The sequence below is a fragment of the Nuphar pumila genome, chromosome 15 (genome assembly GCF_984573655.1).
Source record: "Nuphar pumila chromosome 15, dmNupPumi1.hap1.1, whole genome shotgun sequence".
NCBI lineage: Eukaryota > Viridiplantae > Streptophyta > Magnoliopsida > Nymphaeales > Nymphaeaceae > Nuphar > Nuphar pumila.
Genome location: NC_143263.1, coordinates 21,328,670 through 21,344,914, shown reverse-complemented (window position 1 = coordinate 21,344,914; position 16,245 = coordinate 21,328,670). Strand labels below are relative to the sequence as shown.

The following is a 16,245-nucleotide window of genomic DNA, read 5'->3' as shown; positions in this document are numbered from 1 at the left end:
CGCATAAGTGTATCGAGGGGGTGACCTTCGATGGTCGAAGTAATCCCACATGATTTCTTCTTCATGGAGGTTCTCGATCAAGAATCTGTACCGAGGAGTAGGTAGTGGCTCCTTGTCGTTATATCTGAAAAAACTTGCTCGAGTTGGCACATGCCGGAAGAACCAAGACTGCAATGCGTAGATGCACCATTCTATTAAGATCAAATCTTTGAGTGTGAAGAGGGTCAATCCACGATACAAGAAGGCAAGTGCAGCCATGGCGATCGAGAGACGGTTGGTCTGCTGACTTCCCCACCTTTGCAAGAGCTGAATTGTTCTGATGTCGATGTAGTTCTGTCCATCCTAGAAGAAAGCTAGTCCTACTGTGCACACAATCATTGCATGTTGAATCCTTTCTTGCACTGCTCGACATAAGGAATCGACTTCTTCAAATACCCCATACTGTCAGTATAGCTTAAACAAGTTGTCATACTGACTCCTATATGCTTCTATCAGTGGCCAGGATTTGCGTCCAGTCATCTGGGCTAAAGCATCTCGGGGGTTGAGTCCCTTGATGTTGATCAGAAACTGCTGCTCTAATGGATCTTCTGACTGACCAGCTGATGCAGGTAGATCCATAATCTTTGAAAGATCATCCAGTAGTAGAATTATCTCTCTCCACGGGAACCAGAAGGTACAGGTGCACAAATTCCACCATTCTGCCAATGCTTGAATCAAATTACCATTGACAACCTGCTTGCCAATTATCACGACCAACTCTAATCCGCAGTCGCTCAGATGGTCCTGAAACATACAAGAGTAGTTTTTGAGTCAGGAATAATACCACCGGGGAAGGAAAGGTCTATTGTTTAGAATCTGATGTTCAGGGAGACCTTGCCGCACTTCATAAGCGATATGGCCTTCAAGAAAGATGAAATCAAGGTGACTGGATGCCATTAAGATAGACTGGAAAATAAAGAAAAAATAAGGGCAAGACTATACATAATTTTTTAAAAAATTACAAGCAGGATCAAAACAAGGCTCAAAATTCGAGATCCAGAGGAAATGAAGGAAAAGAAAACTCGCCTGGAGTTTTGAAAGAAAATAGAGGATTTTTTTGAAAAAAAATCAACCAGGGTTTTATAAAATCGTTGGAAAATAAAGGAAAATAATTGAAAATGGCTAAGATACATTCACATTATATTCTGCACAAACAAGATACACATACAACATTTCCTACAAGGCTGACTCTAAATGCACAAATTTTGAAATAGCTATAGGACTCTAACCTTAACTCTAAGGTTCAGATTATCTATGTTCAATCATGCTATGTCGATATACTCGAGCCGAGGCTCGATGTACGTGGCATAAAAACAATTTTCTTGGATTATAGGCTCATGTTTTCCAACATTCTTAACCACTTGCCGATATACTTTGGATTATGGCCCTCGATACGTGGCAGGAGGGTTCAACCCAAATAGGTGACCTAGTTGTGAGGCTTTGTCCTGAACTATGGTTCTGGAAGAAAGCTCAGCAACGTGGTGGCCAGGTAAAAATAGGTGGGGTTGTTTTTGAAAAATGATCAACATGCAAGAAACAAAAGACTCTAATGACCTAAAGAAGTAGAATTTTGAAAAATTTTAAGAAGCAAACAATGTTTTCAATGAGATCCTAGATTGAGGAGGTTTTTATGAGGCCTAAGTCTATGTGAGCATGAATAATACCTCCTCAATCGGTCTTACCAAACTATACCTAAGTCTACATGCAATCCATGTTAGCTGGGTTTGATTCTAGGCTCATAGTTGCACATAAAATAGAATTGACATTGATAAAATAACGATTTTGAAAATTGAATAGAGCAAAGCACTAGATTGATCAGGCGAAGACAGGTCCCACCTTGGTAACCAAACCTGTTATCATTGCAAAATTTTACTTCTGCAAGTCAAACTGACATTTGAAAAAGTTTTGAAAATAACTCGCCTCTATTTTTTAAAAAAATTTGCAAGAAAAGGACTCACATGTTGATACGAGGTTCAACCGTTCCTGATGCCATAACCAAAGGTAATTGAACCAAAGATCAATCATGTGATTTGCTTTACTCAACTGTTTAAATCGTTGTTCTATTTCCTAAATGCACGAAGAATCAGGCATGCACTATGAACTTTGGAAAATGTAGGTTAAAAACGTGATGTACGCTTCAAATATTTGGAAATTCTTGGAAAAAGGGATGATTGAAAAATCATTTTTCACACTTGAAAAATATTTTTGAAGAAAAAAAAACTTGGAAAATCGTGAATTGGACTTAGAAATATTTAGAAAACCTCTTGAAAACTGAAGATTTTGAGAAAATCGATTTTGAGAAAAGAACTTAGAAAGTGACGCCGACTAACCTATATGATGAATGAAATCCAGTTTTATAAAAAATCATAATTGGAAAAAGGAAATTCAAAAATCTTTGAGAAATCCTCCTTTCTTTCAGAAATCGAATTTGTATAAAATAAAAGGATTTTATGTGCCCTATAGAATTTGAACAAAATAAGTTTGCTACATATCCGTGACTATGACCACAAATACATATTGAATATATCTCATTTGAATCTAAAAGGAAAAATACTTAGAAAAGCTTTTAAAAATATGCAGTAATTTCTGAAGATAGCCTAAGAGTGCATGCCGTTTGTAACTTAAAAGAAGATGATAAGTATCATTCGTATTCTGACTATGACTACAAATATGAACTCCACCAAGTTTATTAACTCCTTAAAAGCAGATGCACATGCCATTCATGTTGAGCATTGTGAATTTGAAATACACATGAATGACAATCAATAGCAGTTATATATCAAAATCAAACTATATTCAAATGCATCCTAAGCTAAACAAGATTTTTTTTTATTCCAATATTACAATTATAATTTACATCAATAACTGAATAATAAACCGAAGAAAGAAAAAGGAAAATAAAGAAAAATACAATCTTGAGCTTCCTTGTAAAATCAACAAACTTGTAAGTATAAAAATGTCATTTTTTTGGATTTATCCAACAATATATGAAAATTGAGGAATTTATCTGGATATAAGCCTTTTTCATGCTTCTCTGAAATAAAAATCAGTAAATAATATAATGAATGATGCATGACTAAATAAATAATAAGAATAAACAACTCAAAAATTCAGAATTTGGAGAAAAATGACTAAAATATCCTTAAAATTTGAAGTTTATTGCAAAATAGGGCTAAAACAAGATTTTTTAGAAAATATTTTTAAAATATGCTTAATTCGTTGATCAAACAGATTTAAAACAATGCCAAATCGGGTAGAGAGAACCCTGATATCATTATAAAGATGATCAAACTCAAACATCTTGAAAACAATGTATGTAAATAATAAAATATGCAAAAAAGATGAAATTTACTTGTGTTTCAATTGAATTAGAACTTCGCGGCCATCCTGTTTTTATGAAATAACTAAATAGCATAACAAATGACTTCCAGAAATCATAAAAAACGACATGGAACCTTCTAATAATCCTAAAAATAATATGCAATTGAAAAATAAATTTTTAGGATTATTTTGGATATAAATATTAAATAAAAAAGATAAAAAATATGCTATTTTACCTGCTATTTCATACCTATCATGCTGTCAAACCCGAATGACATATTAAATAGAGATAAAAAATTATAAAATTTAACAAAGAAAAACTAGATATCACAATAAAATTAAGCCTTTTTACAAAATAGAATATGATCTTTGGTTAGGGAGAAATCATTCCGTCAAGATGCGCTTGATTCAGGCCAACATATAACAGTTCAAGAAAGGCAGACCCTGGTTTTGGTTTAAAGAAAAATAACAACCAGTCATAAAAATTTATAAATTTTTCAGAGACAAACTAGACATCACAATGAGAAAAACCCTTTTTACTGATTAGAAATACGATCTCCGGCTAGAGAGAAATTATTCTGGCATGGTGACCCAGGGTTCGAATCATGTTTGACATTCAAGAAATGCAGATTCTGATTTAGGATTTCAAGAAAATAGAAAAAAATGGTGAAAATTTATAAAAACCACACCACAGAAAGTAGACATGCTGACAAATCTATCACTTTTTACGGATCATCAATACAATCTCCGGTTAGGGAGAAATCGCTCTGGCAAAATGACCCTAGTTCTGAATCGTGCCTGTCACTTCAAGAAGAATAGGTTCTGATGTCGGGTTAAAAAATAGCAATCAACCATAAAAAATTATAAAAAATTTACAGAATAAACTAGACACTTTACGAGCATGCTGCTTTTTACGGATCTGAAATACGATCTTCGATGAGGGAGATATGACCTCAAAAAGATGCTCCTGAATTTACACAATGTTTTCCCAGTTCAGAAAATAGGTTTCGAATTCAATTTTTGAAAATAGGGTTATAGAACTCAAAAAACTCCAATTTTTTTATTAGAAACCATAGACAGATGCATTATTCTACCATAAAAAATTTAGGTTTAAACAACAAATATAAACTGGTAAAATAATAGCATTAACATGCAGCTAAAAATAAAGACTGTGTAACTAAAACCCTAGAACAAAAAAACAAACGTAATTTAGCATGATAAAATTGATAAAACTTGTAACTAATGCCATGAATCATGATTAAATGAATGAAAATATGTATGAGCATGATGAAACAAAAATAAAAGTGCAGAAAAGCATGATCAAGAACTTGATTTAGCCATTAAAAGAAGGATTTGATCCATAGAGGGATCAAATCTTGTTCTTTTTTTGAGCATTAATAAAATAAGAAAAATATAAGCATTATTCATGGATCAAAAATGTGTAAAACACATTAAATACTCATTAGATCATCATCTTGAATCGTGAACATGGGTTCTTGAAAGAAAAAGAAAGGAAAAGATGAACAAAGGGGGGCGACAATGGTGTATTTAGAAAATAAACAAATAAAAATTAATTAAAACTAAAAGGGGAAGGGAATCTTACCTTGGGGTTGATGGAGACTGCAGAAGGAGGAGTTTGGGTAGAAGGAAGGGCTGCTGGAGAGAGAGAGCAAACAAGATGGGTCCACCCCCCTATAGGTCCCCTACTTATAGTTTTTCAAGACTTAGGTTTAGAGAGTACCGATCTAGTCAGAACTCTCTTAATTAAAAGAGATAATTAAGAAAGGGGCAATTTTCAGAAGAGAGTTCTATCCTAAAAGGACTCTAACTAATTAAACCTAATTGACTCTTAAATAAATTTTGAAAATTCTCAAATGTGGCGCTACCTATGTGGGCCCACATTTGGTTTTTAAAACCCTAAATAAAAGTTAAAAACAAGGCTAAAATGCTAAAACGAAAATGGAGTTTTAAAATCAATTAGATTTTGACTTTTCAAATTTCAACCTTGTTAAAACACTAACTAAACCTAAAATAAGTTAAATACCTTCAAATGTGGCACCACCTAATGTGGCCCCATTTGGTTTTTCAAAAATGATTTTAAAAAGGTGAAAATAAATGTGTTAAATTTTTTTTAAAGCTTTAAAAGACACCTATGTCTATGTTTTTTTTTGTATTTTTGAAATAAGTAAAGCATGAAAATGAAATAACATTGAATAAAGATGGAAAAAATTAGGGTTTGCACCCTTGCAGGGTGGGCCCTACTTGAAGAAGGTTAAGAAAATTGAAAATCGATTTGAGAATCAAGTTTAAAATGAATCCAGATCATTTTTCTAAAGAAATGATTTTTAAATGAGGGGATATAGAGCCCTAGAGGTTTGCCAAATGGTAAAAATTGGTTTTAAAACCCAGGTTTTGAAATTGATTTTGAAAGAAAGGTTTTAAAATCGAGTCTGGATTTGATATTTTGAAAACAAGAGTGTTGGATCTCGAAAATGATATGCAATGACATGAAATGCGATAAAATGATATGAAATGATATGCCAAATGCAAAGTCTGGATGATGAATTTGAAGTCCCATACCCCTGGTAAAGACAAGGAATTGAAAATTCTTGTCTGAAGATGAAAATTGAGTATTGGATATCAGATCCGATATCGGATCTGATCCAAATGTGAATTGGATTTCAGATATAGCTAAAATTTTCAAAAAGAAATTGATCTGAGCCCAGGTTAATAATTGTACCAGTTTGGAAAAATGATAGAATTGATGTTTTGTACAAAATGATCGAGAAATAATTTTTCCCCTGCAAGGCAATGAGTGACACTGAAAAATGGGGTTTGAACTGGGTTGATCTGGGTTCTAGGGTTTCTAAACTCAGATGAACTAAAAAGACACTGACTGAACAAAACTCCTAAACTAGATGATCGAGAAATGACACAATTCTCAGGAAAATGGTGAGAAATGAACATTGGAATGAAGTGAGTGACATGAATGTACTGGGTTTGAGCTGGAGTGAGGGTCAGTTATATTAAGATGAATTAAATCTAGAGCGCATACACTAGCTAGACTGACTGAACTTAGCTCAATTTCAGTTGAAATGAGTCAAAACGAACTCCAAGATTGTGGGAATGGAATGTGAACTAGAATTGGATCACTTGAACTTCTGATGAGCTCAATTTAAACATATGAGAGCTAGATTGACTGGAATTAGCTGACTTAGAAACAATTGACTAGGATTCAAGCTGGAATTGAGCTCATTCCTTAAGAAATGAACCAGATTCAATTGAAATGGTTAGAAATGAATAAGATTAAGTCATTCTGAGCTCAAAAGAGATAGAAATGACCGACATTCTAACTGTTCTGAACTTAAAATGAGTTTGACTAGGTGTAACTGGCAGAACTCGAATCTTTGAAGAAAAATTAGAAAGTTTGAGTTAAAACTCAAATCTTCAAAGGAAAACTAGACCAACTTAGAAGTTGGATTTTTTGAAAAAGGGTTTAGTTTGAAAACCGGATTTTGAAAGGACTCGATCTGAAATAGTCTTGAAAAACAAAGGATCCTAAGGATCGAATTTTGAAATAGAATTGCTTTTAATAAAAAGGATTGGTCTGGGAATTGAATTTTGAAAAGGAAATTACCTCAAAGGTTGAATTTTGAAAAAAGATTGGTTGAAACGATTTTGAAAATAAGCTCAACTCAAAGGTTGATTTTGCATGATCGAAAAAAATGGTTTCGATAAAAGACTCGACCCGAAGGTCAAATTTGAAAAAGACTGGTGTTTTGAAAGCGCTTGATGATTGTGATGGAAAATTTTCAATTTTCACCCTCACGATGACTTAGACAACTGTTAGAGTCTCAGAATTATCCCTTATCTTGAAGGGGTAATGAATTTGATGAAAATAAATGCAAATGAATGAAAATAGATGGTGAGAGTTTTCGTTTGATCCTGCCTGCATACAGGATGTTTTAAGGTAAAGACAAATTTTCAAAAAAAAAAAGCCCAGTGTAACTAGGGAGTAAGATATTGAACAAAAGGATAAATAATTAACATTTTAAGAACGCTCTCCGATGATAACAGGGAAAATATTATTATTGAGCTTCTTGATTGATTCGAAAGGCACTCTGAAAGAGGTCGCTCCTCACGAAAGACATATTGCAAAAAGACAAAGGGCAACAATATATAAAGAAGATGGCGCCAACTATGTGGAAAGTTGATGTCTTATTGATGCATTGGAAGAGAGACAATCAATCGAGGAAAGAATTGGGACTACATCGTCCCTTTAAAATGACAGAAGCAAAATAAAAAAGATGAGGGAGCATTGGTGTCATTATTCTTTTTCACGTTCGGGAAAGGTGTCAGCGAGGTAGCTGGTTGATCCTCCTCCTTGTCTCCTACAAGAAATCCTTTGTCGATGCAATCTTGCACAATGTTCTTGAAGATGAAACAATGTTCTATGTCATGCCCCGTTGCTCGGTGGTACTTGCAGAATCGATCATTCTATTGTCCTATGGTGATAGAAGGATCAACGACCTTTAGAAATCTTACCATGTCTTTTGCCATCATATACTCGAGAACACTCTCTAGTGTTTGAACCAGTGTGGTAAGTATGCGATCATGGCTCCAACCGTCGCGCTGTATCTTTTGCTGAGTGCTTGATTTGTACTGAGGCTTGGCCAGAACAGTCGGTTGGTCCTCTTTTTTGTCTTTAATGAAGAGATTTTTGTTGATGCAGTCTTGGGTGATATTTTTGAGAACGAAGCAGTGCTCGGTATCATGTTCCATTGTCCAATAGAATTTATAAAATTAACCTTTGAATCTTCCCATGACTGTGAAAGGATTAGAGACTCTTGAAAGCTTGGCCAATCCTTTAGTCAATATGTATTCGAGAACTTTTTCACGTGGCTGATCTAGGGGGTTAACTCGCGGTTATAGCTCCAACCGTCATGCTTTATCTTTTCTTTATATAGGGATTTCTGGTAAGCGATCGACTGGAAAAACTTATTGTCTTGCTTGAAGGTGCTTTCCCTTTTGCTTCCATCGCTGTTTCTGTCTGGCTTAGAACCTCTCGTTCCACTACCATTGTTATTGCCAGTGGTATTCATGGAGAAAGTGGCAGGTGCCTTCCTTTCGACGAGAATCTTTCTGGAACTAGCTTCAGCTTGCTCAAACATCATTTAGTCATCATTTTCTAAAACAACTAATATACGGCGGGATCGAAACATCCATTGCAATAGCATATAGGTTTTTGTCTGGCTTTAATTTAAAATCTTGTTTTGCTCCATTTGGGTTAGTTTTGAGACCGAAACATCCATTGCAATAGAGCATAGGTTTTCTTCTCTGTCAGTAAGACTATTCTGACTAGAGATTTTGAAAATTCTAATAAACCAATCAAAATTAATCAAAATAAATTATGAAAAATTTATGTAGAAGCTAACATGTATGAAAAGATTTTGTAAAAAGGTTTTTGTCAAAAGATTTCTCTATTAGTCTTTGAAAATTCTCTAACCTCAGACAAATTTCTGCAGCTGACAGGATCAGTCTTATATTTTTCCTAAACAATGTTCAGTCCTGGAATTTTTCTGATTTTATGGCAATTGGTTTTGCAGTTCAATTTCTTGGACTGTATTCCTGAGATGTTGGGACAGTCTCAGTAAAATTATAAGAGGGAAATTCGATTTCTATGATTTTGGTGGGTTTTCTAAGATTGGATTAATAGGGATCCAAACTATAAAGTATGGCATGTGTTAGTGCCTAGTTGTGTTTTACTTTGTGCACCATTTATTTATGCTTAAATTGGAATTTGGTATGATTTGCATGTTATCTAAATTCGTTTCATTCTTGATTGAATTATGCATACATAAATATGAATGATTAGTCTACCTTGATTGTGTAAATGCATAATGATTGCATTATTGTATAGATTTTATGGTAGAGACTAATCAAAAACATGCATAGAGTGTTATGAATATTATTACATATGAACCCTAAATATGGTTGTATATTTGCATTGACACGAGTAACAAGCGAGTTAATTAAGAAATCAAAATGATGTTAATTCTCTTGTGGCTTATCGAGAGCATAAGCATGGTATTGATGGTTCTATGGAGATATTGTTTTAGTACGAAAGGTTGCTTTGATCCCCATTCACAGAGCCTGTAACCAAAAGAACTACCATGATTTATCCGCGGTGTGGTAGGTAAGACTCATGAGAAAAATTTGATATATCATATTACACAATGTTGGAATCTCTCTTTAAAAATTATATTTCACTCTCTTGAGTAGTCACTATTGAAGCATAACACAGGTTAATAAGACACAATTGTTTGAAAATACCAACCTGGGTCATACCTCCATACTGAGAGTGTCTATGTGGTACCCACAGACAAATATTGACAAGTGAAACAAGAATATGAATTGCATGTAGATTGAACATTGCATGCATCATATAAACAAGAAAATAATAATTAAAGATAAGAACTTACTCATGTATGAAAGACTTGCATCATAAAATGATAAGTTCATGCATCTTGTATATGTTCATCCATTTTGTAAATGTTCATGCATGTGCATAATTTATTGTATTGTTGCAAATCTTAGCATCAATGAATATGCATTAAATTGACTTGCTATTTTGTTGTTAGCATAATTTTATGTTATTGTCGGCTAAGATATGTATTACATGATTAATATATGAGGTCATGTTTGAGTGTATTATGATATCATACATTATGCAAATATGTTATTTCCTACTCAGACTCGGCTTGTTTGATTCCTTTGAACAAATTTTAGGTTCTAAGGAGGCTGAGTGATCCTACACTGTTCAACTGTTCTTGGACTTTGCACGCTACCTGTAGAGATGGTGGTTTTGGTTCCTTGTGTTTATAAGGTTTGGTTTTGGCTTTAACATTGGGTTTGGGAATGGTTCTGTAACTGGACAATTGTATATAATTTGAACTTACTCAATTCAATTTATACTGATATACTTCAATTTCTGCATTTTTGTTAGTGTATGGTTTGATACAGTAACTGTGACAATCCCGATTTGTATATTTTGCCGAATTAAAAAAAAAATCATGAGAAAATTAGGCAATAAATAGGTGTCGTTACAGGTTTTGGTATAAGAGCCATCATAAATTGATCAATATCAAGCCAAACAAGTCAGTTAAAGTCCAATATATAGTTAAGGATTTATAAATTGATTGATATTGTTAATTTTAATTTTATAGATGGCCGGACGTTAGCCCCTGGGTTGGACCACACAGAGAGACTTCATGATGGGAGCTCTCAACACACTGACACAGACATGCCAGAACTTTGCCAATAATGGAGGGAATGACAATGGACGTGGTCGTAACAAGGAGAACAAGAACCCTGCTGAGGGAGTGAACTTCAAACGCTTTATGAATATGGTCATACCTGAACAATGTGCTAATTTTTGCTCCTTGGTTGCCCTCTAAGAAGATGAGATCCTTGGATGACTATCGTGTGGGATCGAGTGGTAGTGAATTTTGTGGTGTGACTTTTCCTCAAGATCACGATATGGGGGTTCATGTCCTCAGCCATGGTAGTAGAGGACATTTTCCACCATTGAGACCCGAGAATGGTATGTTTTGAGCTTCAATTGTTAAGCGTTACTGGTATACCTAGAAGTGGCCACCTAGGGTATTGTATCCCGATGTTGTTCTGAAGAACAAGTGCATACCAGGTTAATAAAATACAATTGTGTGTGTGAAAAATATACCTATGGGATTGCCTTGTACGTTGGTTTTTGCCTGTGAATAGTACTCACAATGGGGTGAGAAGAAAACTTAAATTGATTATAAGTAATGTGCTCATACATTTAAAAGTAAGTGCGAATAAGAAAGATAAAAGTTACCTCATGCATTATGCATTAGTTTATGAATTTTATGTGATTGCAAGTATATTTGAATTATTTTATGTACCTTCATATTTTCTGAGGTTGCTATTTGTTAGATTTATGCTTTATGCTATACTGTTGGATTATATAAAATTTTATATAAGAATCATGGTTCTCACCCAGTGTTTTATATTAAGAAAATGACCGTACTATATGGTAAATATGATACTTTTCTCAAAATGCCCTATAATTTCCTAAATATCTTATTTTAATAAGACATTTTTACCCTTCATACATGTAATTTCTTAAATATATATGAATTTTCTTTCAAGTATGTGCCTATTTTTTGCATAATAGTCTTTATTCTCAGATTTGTATCTCTCTGATTCGACATAAAAACCTTACATTTTTATAGTCGTTAGAAAGTAAGCCCGTAACTTTCTCGTTTTGTGTTAGAACCATAATCCCCTTTAGGATTCATGTTTCTGCATTACTAAAATAGAATAGAAGCATGCTCTGCAGACTGGAACAGGCACGACTGTGCCATTTTTGTTTGTTCTATGCTATTTTCAAGTCATATGCACTGCAAAATTGAGAAAAATATAAAAATGACAGAGATAGATCAGGACGTTAGCTTGCCAACGCCACCAAGATCACCTTGATTTGATGAGCGATTGAGGAGAAATGTCCTCTAAAAGATAAACTATTCGATTGTTCTAGCCTACAAAATATGCTTCTATTTCGGTTTTGGAGCTGAAAAAATGAATCTTAGATGGGTTTTTGGCTCTGACTCAATATAGAAAAGTTATAGGCCTATGTTTCAACTTTACAATGATTATAAAATGCAGGTTTTTGACAATAAAATAGAGAGATACAAACCTGAGAACAAGGATTATTGTGCAAAAAATATATATGCGATTTTCACATATATTTTTTGTGATTTTCTCTTAAATATATGTGGAGTTCCTCTTATATATGCAATTTCCCTCCTATATATGTGATTTTCTTTCTAAACATGTGATTTCTGCATATATTTTCTGTGATTTTCTCTTAAATATATGTGAAGTTCCTTCTATATATGCGATATTCTTCCTATATATGCGATTTTTCCAAGATATATGTGGAGTTCCTCTTATATATATGATTTTTCATTCATAAAAATTATATATATTTAAGAGAAAAATCACATATTTGAGAGAAAATTGCATATAAAAAAGAAAAATCAAATATATTTAAGAAAAAAATTACATATATTGGAAAAAATTACATATATTTAGGAGAAAATCACATGTTTAGGAAGATATCACATATATTTAAGAGAAAATGAGATATATAGGAGGAATTCCAAATATATTTAAAAGAAAATTATAGAAAATATATGCGAAAATCACATATATATTTTCTGCAGAATAGCCTATATTCTCATATCTGTATCTCTCCACTTTGGCTTCAAAAACCTATGTTTTTATAGTCATTGAAAAGTTGAGACATAGGCCTATAACTTTTCTATTTTGAGTCAGAGTCGAAAACCCATCTAGGTTCCTGGTTTTGTGCTCCAAGATTAGAATATAAGCATGTTTTGCAAAATGAAATAACCAAACAGTCTATATTAAGAAAGACATTCCTTCCTACCTACTCATTAGATCAAGGTAATCTTGGTGGCATTATAAGCTAGCGTTATAATCTATCTCTATTTTTTTTTTATTTTTCTTGATTTTAGTACATATAGCTAAAAAAATTCATAAAACAGACAAAAAAGGTGCAATCGCACCTGTTCTAGTTTGCAGAACATGCTTCTATTCCGGTTTAGCAATGCTGAAATGGGAACCCTATAAGGGTATTTGGTTCTGACTCAAAACAAGAAAGTTACATGCTTATGTCTTAGCTTTCCAATGACTATAAAAACATAAGTTTTTGATGTATGATCATAGAAATACATATCAGAGAAGAGAGATTGTTATGCAAAAAATTTGAGAGAAAATTCACATATATTTAGGAGATCACTTGTGTGAATGATAAAATGGTCTTTTTAAAATTAGATATTTGCGATTTTGGACATGAAAAGAATAACAAAAATTATAAGGCATTTTGAAAACCGTGTCATATTTGTCACACAATACGATCATTTTTCGTTTCATATTTCTCAGATAGTGAGACTAAGACATATCTGAGTGGCATGATGGCAATACTGGCGCTGGAGAGGACGAATCTATGAATTATGGGGTATTCTTTTTCTAAGCAGACGGGTTGAACGAAAACATTGTGAACTTAATATGAAGTTTATTAAATTTCTATTATTAGTTTGAAGTATTTCATTTCATCAATAGTTTGAACTGAATGGTTGGTTTGATGGTGGAATGTGGGTTCCAAATCTATGATGTATCCCTGATCCTTAGGATGTATTTTCTGTTTTACATAAAAATTTCTTTAAAAATAAATCTCATGATATTTGGGGTGAGTTTTGGGGCCATTACAGTAGATGTAATCTATATCTTCTTTTTCGTAAAGACTAATATTTGAATCCTTGAAATCTGACTTGTGTGTAGGACCTTTTGGTAATTCTAAAATCAATAGTAGAAAAATATGAAAATTATTAATAAAAATCATGATTTTTTGTTGAAAAAACAAGACGCAGGGATCAATCCTTATTAAATCAACCTTGTTGAATCCACCAAGTTCATACCTATATGTCCCTGTTCAATAAGGACTCGTGTCCTCGTGACCTGATATGTTAAGCCCTATTTTGGATCCCATGAGGTCAGTCAGTATCGTTAGTATCATGAGCATCATATGAGCAAAACTATATGTTTAACCCTTTTTGGATCCAGCAGCAGGAGATATGGACAAAACTTCCACAATCTTACAGATGGCATTGCGAAACTTGACGTTTTTCGGTTTCTGATTGGTGACCTAACATGTCAATTTTCAAGGGAGGGTGGCCTAGGTTGAGTCGTGCCAATCAGGCATTCTTAATTAAATTTAATATTTGTTACTAGAAGTAGTTGGGAAAAAGTTTATGCTAGCACACGGAAGCTATATTGCTCGTAGCCATGCAAAAATATCCAAGATAAGGATTAGATTTGAAATTTCACTCATTCAGACTGCTTGCAAACACGAATTTGAGATGTCATAGCTCCTCTGATAATCACAATCAACCCAAATTTCCCACCGTCTAGTTGCAATATTCGCATCAACGCAACATCAAGTAGGGTATTGCATTTTGACATAATGCAGGTCAAGACGGAACGGAATATATATGGGAGTATGGTTGGATAAAAGTTGATGCAAACCGTGCCGTTGATAGCCACAACTCTTGGGGCCAGTGGTAGAGGGGATCGAAGAGACACAACATCTCAGTTTGTCCCATTTATCAGGATGATAAGTAATAAGTGAAACTAAATGCAGGATGAACACATAAATTTGTCCAGAAGTTCCTAGTGAGTTGCATCCAGATGAAACAAAATTGGGATGTCCTTAATTTATCATCAATGTCTGTATAAGTGGTTTGATTCATAAAAACTTTGATTAAATTCTTGTTTTTTGAAGATATCCACAACTTATCCTTAAAATCTTAAATAAAAAAGACTCATTTGCATTCTCTTTAATTAGTGCCTCCACACTTTTGACCTTTTCCATGTCACAAGCTTCCTTTATCTATTACTAACAGCTGAATAAAGAAAATTACATAGCATAGCAACTAGTTAAATATTTACATCAGCAAATTCAAACATGAAACCAAAGCTGCCACAGAGAAATGACTGTGAATGTTTACAATATTTTCAAACCAACATACCATAGTGAACAATTTTTGCTATGGAAAACAACATACAATATATAGTAACCATAACTACAATGACATTCTCTTATGCTAGTAGAACTTCTTAAGATACAATGTTTGCTTCTTCTTCTCAGCCTTCTGTAGGCATGAGGTGTTGGACAGTAAGTGGGTGAAAAATACCTCCTTGCACTGTCTCTATGTCATGCAGCTGATGCCTGAAGAGGTGCATGTAAACAATCCAGTCCCCATTCCCCAGAGGGCTTGGCAAGAGCAACACATACCTAGCTTCCCCACCCCAAGGGAAATGACCTGATCCAAGGAAAGGAGCACCCCATCCAAAGTCGAGCTTTTTCACATCAAAAAGCCTGCCATATGAGACCACAATGGCTGGCCCATCATTGGTTCCCCTATGATACACCCTTGTCATCATGAGATTAGGCCTATGCTCTTCGACAAAGTCAATGAGCCCTTGGAAGTGTTCCTTGTTTGTAGCACAACACAGAAGTTCATGAACTTGATTTGAAACCCAGCCCAATGGCTTACTCTTAAGATCCTCCACACTTGCCTCGCCAAATGGAATGGAAAGAATGTTCCCAAAGTAGCTGTACAACATTGTCATTGAACCCTTATCGTCGCACAATCGCGACCGTCCATCAATGACAATGCCCAACCTGCAACTCTCTGCATCACCACCAGCATTTGCTATTAGTTTCCATAGGCATGCACTGAATGCCTCTAGCTTGGTCCTCCTAGTCCCATTTGTACAAGCAAGGGCTTGAAGTTGGTCCATGTCGCTTGCACTCACATGGTAAATCCTGCTAATAAATTGGTCCGGCGAAGCTTTTGACTGTGATTGTGGACTTAAAGATGCTATAGGAACATACATGTTGTGTAGGGACTTGTCATAGGATCCAGGACGGCGCGGGGTAAGAAGGGACCTACGGAAGTTGGGGACCAGAGTGAGTGAGTTTGTCCTAGCTATCTCAGCCCATGCAGCCACAAACATATTGGTGGAGAACGCATCAGCCACTCGGTGGTCCAATGTGCAAGCTACGATGATCCCACTGCACATGAGTTTGGTGACCTGTTCCAAACCAAGAGTCAACAAGAAGTTCGCCGGTACAAATAAAGTATTAGGCAGGAAACGCATGGTCATGATCAGTACAACCATTACGTACAAATGAGTTTTCTTTTTCATTTTCCCATTTTTTTATTGTTTTTCAATAAACTAAGCTTACAAATATGATCT

General features: G+C 34.4%; 1 pseudogene; it reads right to left on the bottom strand.

The window, feature by feature from the left end:
* Positions 1-374: 374 nt before the first annotated feature.
* Positions 375-16,167, bottom strand: LOC149814766 (coniferyl alcohol acyltransferase pseudogene; annotated as a pseudogene).
* Between the last annotated feature and the right edge of the window lie 78 nt (positions 16,168-16,245).